This window comes from Topomyia yanbarensis, chromosome 1 (assembly GCF_030247195.1).
Source record: "Topomyia yanbarensis strain Yona2022 chromosome 1, ASM3024719v1, whole genome shotgun sequence".
NCBI lineage: Eukaryota > Metazoa > Arthropoda > Insecta > Diptera > Culicidae > Topomyia > Topomyia yanbarensis.
In genome coordinates, this window is record NC_080670.1 from 11,413,691 (window position 1) to 11,419,690 (window position 6,000).

Genomic DNA, 6,000 nt, shown 5'->3' on the forward strand with positions numbered 1-6,000 from the left:
GTTGAACGATTTCGAAACCATTTTTTGGGCTCCTCAGTGGGTTCCTAGTTAAGTTCACCCGGAAAATGAACCGGAATGCTGGCTGGTTCTAGTTCGTATTCCGGCTCCACTGACATAACCAATTCTAGTTAGAATCAGTTGTGTTACTGCAGCCGGAATACTAACTAGAGCTAAACAGAATTCCGGCTAAACTATACTGGGTTCCAGCTCATCTTCCAGCTGATCTTACTGGGAAACGGTTGTTGCCTTTTTTGCCGTTGCGAGACGTCCAAAAAATTGTTTCAAAATTGTTTAACACGGGTCCAACGAAGGACGTCTGTTGAACGGTTATTTGGACGTCGTCCAACATTGGTCCAACGTACGTCCTTTATCGGACGGTTTTGAAACCAAACGTTCTTAGAGAGTAGTAGTAGTGTGAAAAAGCCCTAGGCCAACTGAGACGTCCAAAAAATTAACAGTTTACTTCCTATGATGCACGTCTGTTGAACGGTTCTTGGACGTCGTCCAACGTTGGTCCAACGAACGTCCTTCTTTGGACAATTTTGAAACCAATCATTCTTGGAGGGCGTAAAGTATTGTCATGTGAAGTAGTTTTAGAGCAAAACAAACTGATCTCCTACATGAAGCTGCTCAGAGATAAAACAAGACATAAAGCAGAAATTGTTAAATACTCAGCATAAAAGCTGTCTGCCGAGACACGATGCCGAGGGTAAGAAAATTAACAAAGGGCAACAGCAGGAGCTCGAGAAAATTTCAACAGTAGCTAAAGAATCAAGAATCAGAATATATTGGCTCAAATGGCACGTACCCCATATGCAGTCGGTGCATGCGCTACCGCTAATATCAGGAATCATGAAACGATTGGATCAAAGTATCCAAAAACTCCAGCAGTAGATTGGTAATGAACATACTTTTTACACAGAGAACAGACATCCATGATCAAACAAAAATATTTAAAAAAAACGTGTGTAAACATTTGAATTAATATACGATAAACACTAGCGCCGCCACACCAACCTATCCCAACTATCCGTCAAATCCATTCCGGAACCGGTTCAATATCCTGAATGGATCCAGTTGGATTCTTGCTCAAAGAAAACAACCGATTCCGACTCTATCGGTTGATGCATTTGAGCTGGAATTCATGCTGGAAGTCGGAACCGGTTCCGGACCAGTTTGACTGGGTAGAGGAATAACCGCTGTCAATTCTGTCGAAGTCAGCCACAAAAAAAACATGACGACAGTAGCGCACCTGGTTTGGATATCCCTACTACCTTCGAAACCGTTAGAGATTTTACGCAAGTTGAATGCTGAAGATGGACGTCTGTTCTCTGTGCTTTTTATTTAACCTTCCGGAAGTCGCGCTAGTGCACTGAGTGCACGTTGCTCTGAAAATCTAGCGAAATCGTCTTAGGGCACCAGCGGCTGCTCGTTCAATGGGCCATCAGCGCGACTTCGGAGGGTTAAAAGAATAAACATTTGAACCAGAATAATATTCAGTCTAGTGATCAAAATTGCTCGCAAAAATTTTATCGTTATTTATCAAGATCACAATACTTCGTTCCCGTAGTTCCAAAATAAGAAGCTCTGCTCGTTTGGATAGATAAAATTTACGCTCGTTTGGAAACGTTAAATTCTTTTTGTCCCCACTCTACTTATAGTGCTCTAAGAATTAGGAAACAAACAAACAACTTTAAATTCTTCGTTGGCGAGAAGCTTATAAAAAATGTGCTAGAGATTTTTTTCTCACGATGTCGATTGATGTATTATCTGTTTTATGTTCTCTAAAGCGTAGGAGGGTGCCATTCTCTGCTCAGCCAGCCGTAACGCCCGCCCTTTCATAATAAATCACGTTCGAGCCATTTTTTCCCACCGTCCGCTCACCACCGCACGCATCATCAGCCCAGTCTGTGCCCGCCGGCATGCAGACGTCGGTCGCCGATCGATGGAATGTGGCAACAGCTTTTCGCATGGCTTCCGGTATTTATTATTACATCATCGCATCAATATAAACCGACGTCAAGTATGTAATGATAGAAGCAAAAAAAAAACAGAAATTTCGAACGAAACGCTTTTGCCGGACCGTAACATTCCGGCATCCTAGGAGGCTGTTTCTGGTTGGTTGCTCTTTTGTCGGCACTGGCACGTGCCAACCGAACACGGATGATACGATATATAGAATGTTCTACTTTAAGAGTGATTCTGGATTATGCGAAAACTGCTTGGATAATTTCACTATATTCGATCGCCAATTGACTCATCTTTTATTTTTGTCAATCTCTTTTTATTTATTTACAGCTTTTTTTCCTCTTCTTTTTTTTAATTTTTTTTCCATAATTTTATTGAAATTCAATTGCCTTGATCCCTATTATTTTGCCGGGATAACTGTTATTGATGCATCAAATTAGAAAAAATGCATTTGATTTCCATTTTTGCATCAACTTTGCACTCCCTCGCAGAAAAGTTTGTTCAACAAACGTCCTACCACAGAGAACAGACGTCCATCTTCAGCATTCAACTTGTGTAAAGTCTCTAACGGTTTCGAAGGTAGTTGGGATATCCAAAACAGGTGCGCTACTGTCGTCATGTGTTTTGTGGCTGAGTTCGACAGAATTGACAGCGGTTATTCCTCTACCCAGTCAAACTAGTCCGGAACCGGTTCGGACTTCCAGCATGAATTCCAGCTCAAATGCATCAACCGATAGAGTCGGAATCGGTTGTATTCTTTGAGCAAGATTCCATACTGCATCCATTCAGGATTTCGAAACGGTTCCGGAATGGATTTGACGGATAGTTGGGATAGGTTGGTGTGGCAGCGCTAGTGTTTATCGTATATTAATTCAAATGTTTACACACGTTTTTTAAATATTTTTGTTCGATCATGGATGTCTGTTCTCTGTGCTTGAATGCATTCTCTGGTGAAGAACTGTTTACATTTTTTGCTCCAATGTAAACCCATGTGGCAAAAACCACTCAAGTAATATCGTTTTCCTTAAATTTAAATTTACTCAAAATTCAAATAAAAATGATGTTTCAATGTTTGCACTATTTATTGCTACAATTGAGCATTTGACAATCGAGGAAATTAAATAAAAAATACACTTCATTTAATGACCCAATTGATAGCTGATCAGATAAATAATACGAATCTAGTTTGAAATATACTGGCGAATTAACGCTTACAAAAATATTTTATACTAATTTATTCAATCATAGAAGACGTCCATTAATGGTAGCTGGTTCCCACGGCTAGATTGTGCGAGATAGGGCACATTCCGAAGTCCATCTCCAGCTCATAGTTTGGGTGTTCTTCTGCAGTTTGTCCTTGAAAGCGCTCTTCTGATCCACTTTCATTTCTAGCTGACATTCCATGATGTCTTCATTGCTCCTCGCTTGGAAAATCTAAAGTGGCGATGTTGTATGTACTAAGCATTCGCCGGCAAAAATATGGAATGACTTTCATGGAGATGGGGGATGAGAACAGCTTACCACACACAGTGCTAGGATGTGTCCTTGGGAATCGTCTTTGAAACGAAGTAGCAGAAAAAAAGTCTGTTTCGTCTTCCTCATTCCGTCCGACGAGTGTTCGTACAAAGAATGGGAGAGATTGTAATCAGCTTGTTTCCAACTTTCACAATGTCATATCTTAGACATTCCATATTTCAGCCCTATTTTGGGGGTTAGGTTATTTGCTTGACCCAAGCGAAGAATTAGACTCGTCGTCTATCTAAAATTGACCTTTATTGTGATTTTTACCTTTCATTATATTTTATCTCATTTTTATTTGAAAGGTTTCTATTACGAAAGGACGTGTCCGGATTTTACAGTATTCTATATCTTATAATTGGGTATTTAAATCATGTGCTGTTTTGCTGTTTTCCGATGCAGTTATTATTATAGATTTGTTGACGAACTGGGTTTCCTTTTATTTTACATAAAATGTTCAATAAAGCTTGTTTTATAAAAAAAATTAGCAGGTTTTGCATCTTCTAGGTTAACTGTCAAAGATGCTAACCTTTGCTGGCAGGGATCTTCCAGATTAATCTAGATTCTTCCAGATTTTTAAACGTCGTCCAGACATTCATATTTATTTTTGTCTGATCCAGATTTCAGAGATTTTGTCCAGACTTATCCAGACAATATGAAAAATAACAAAATAAAATGCAAGAAGGCTTCGTTAATTTTTAAACCACTATTTGACAATAGCTAGAAACGCCACATATCAAAGTTTATTCGCTGTAAGTCAACTAAATTTTTCGAGTTTTCACCAGCTGGAATTTCCGGCAATCCAAAATGCTGAAACCTCAGAAATTAAAATTCAATCTATTTCACGGATTCTCTATGCTGACAATTAGGCATTTGAATTACGAATGGGTGCAACTACAGAATTTTCAGTAAATCGAGACATATTTGTTTGACAACCAACAAAAATGTTCAAATACAGCTGGATGGAACTTCCTCGAATGATGGAACTTCCTCAAAAAATTGGCCATCCAGATAATTCCAATTTTTTCAAAAAATATTACAGATCTTCTGGAAAAACACTTGGCATCCCTGTTTGCTATGTTAATTGTTCAATATACTAACCCATATGGCTAAATCCATAGTCCAGTAAGACCGATAGTATTAAACAAGAGCCAGTTTTAAATTCTAAGCGAAAGTCAAAAAGCAAACGATTAACAAATTGAAGCCATCGACCTCAGTGGCTCAATGAAATATGCATAAGACATTGATTCGTTTTCAAGTGACAGACAGTCTGCCAGCGAAGAGCAAAACAATGGACAAAATGGTATATTTTCCCCGATAGTATTGTGGGGGGTGGGAATTGAATGGAAAGTTACTACCATTTCACAAAGCAAATAAATCTAAAAATAGTTCCACTGAAAAGGGAAACGCCATGCCTGATGTACTGTTTTGTTGTGTAGTGTGCACAGACGAGGGATAACGTGCGTATCCTGTTGCATGCAGGCTAACGCAAGCGGACAAACATGTCGCGAGAAATACACAAAATACAACGTACATCTATGACAGGGATCAGTCATGGGCGTACCCTATGAATTGTAGCCGTTATTTACCTTCTGGCAACGGTTGTCTGTTGCTCTGATGTGAGCTGCTGTTGAATATGAGTGTTTTGTTTCTTGTATCTCGAGTAAGCTTTAAGCGATATGACTCTTCGACATATTCACAGAAGCGAGCTGCCACTTGAGACTTGAATACAAAGGTCTTTTGAGACAATTCCAAGAATGTTGATACCCATATGGCAAGGATTTTATTGAAATTCACTAATTGTATCCCAGTACTGCAATAAACTCCCGGAACTCTGGATTCTCCGGAAACCAGACAATCTTATTCGGTTTCTCTTAGAAGGATCTGCAAATTAGACAAGTTTCTGAATTCAAAACGGCTCCTATCTGAATATTTAAGTTTAAGGACATGTCCTCTGTAATAATAATTGCAGTGCTGAATTCACTAGCTGTCGATTGTTACTAGACTGTACTTTCAAACGAAACTACTTGTTCCCGCTAGCCAAATGGCTCCAAAGCTTCCTATGGGGTTCCGATTAATTGAACTGAATAAATAATATCAACCGCCAGATTCGATGGCGCATTACCATATACGCACGACGAAACCAGATGCATACACCAGATAATGAAACTAACGAACGGTCCTACCGAAGATTCTGTATTCCTGGAAGGAGTTATCCAAAAATAGACCTCATCTTCCGTCTCGTTATAATTTTCAGCATTAATTCACTAATTGCTTGCAAGCTTTTCACCTCAGGGTACGTGTCCAGCATCCACCCAACGAACGTTTCTTTCGCCCTAGCATATCAACATTTGCCTTTGATTTTTTTTTTCATACCGTAAACACTCGCAACACGCCTGCCTCGATGTCAAAATAACGTAGTCGAAACGTCTATTGACTCACTAACAGGTTGACGCTAACGCGAGCGATAATCGACACACGTTCCTCATGATTAATCTGATCCGATTCCGACTT

The 6,000-nt window shown here is 39.5% G+C and overlaps 1 protein-coding gene across 3 annotated transcripts in view; it reads right to left on the reverse strand.

Annotated features, from left to right (window-relative positions):
* The window catches only part of LOC131676886 (protein phosphatase PP2A 55 kDa regulatory subunit), a 94,984-nt gene extending 88,984 nt beyond the window's left edge, over positions 1–6,000 (reverse strand). The window contains exon 1 of one of the 3 annotated variants that reach the window (XM_058956266.1): positions 5,863–6,000. The gene's annotated coding sequence lies outside the window, so the exon portion shown is untranslated. The remainder of the gene's footprint in view (positions 1–5,862) is intronic. The other 2 variants (XM_058956265.1, XM_058956263.1) reach the window with 2 other exon arrangements.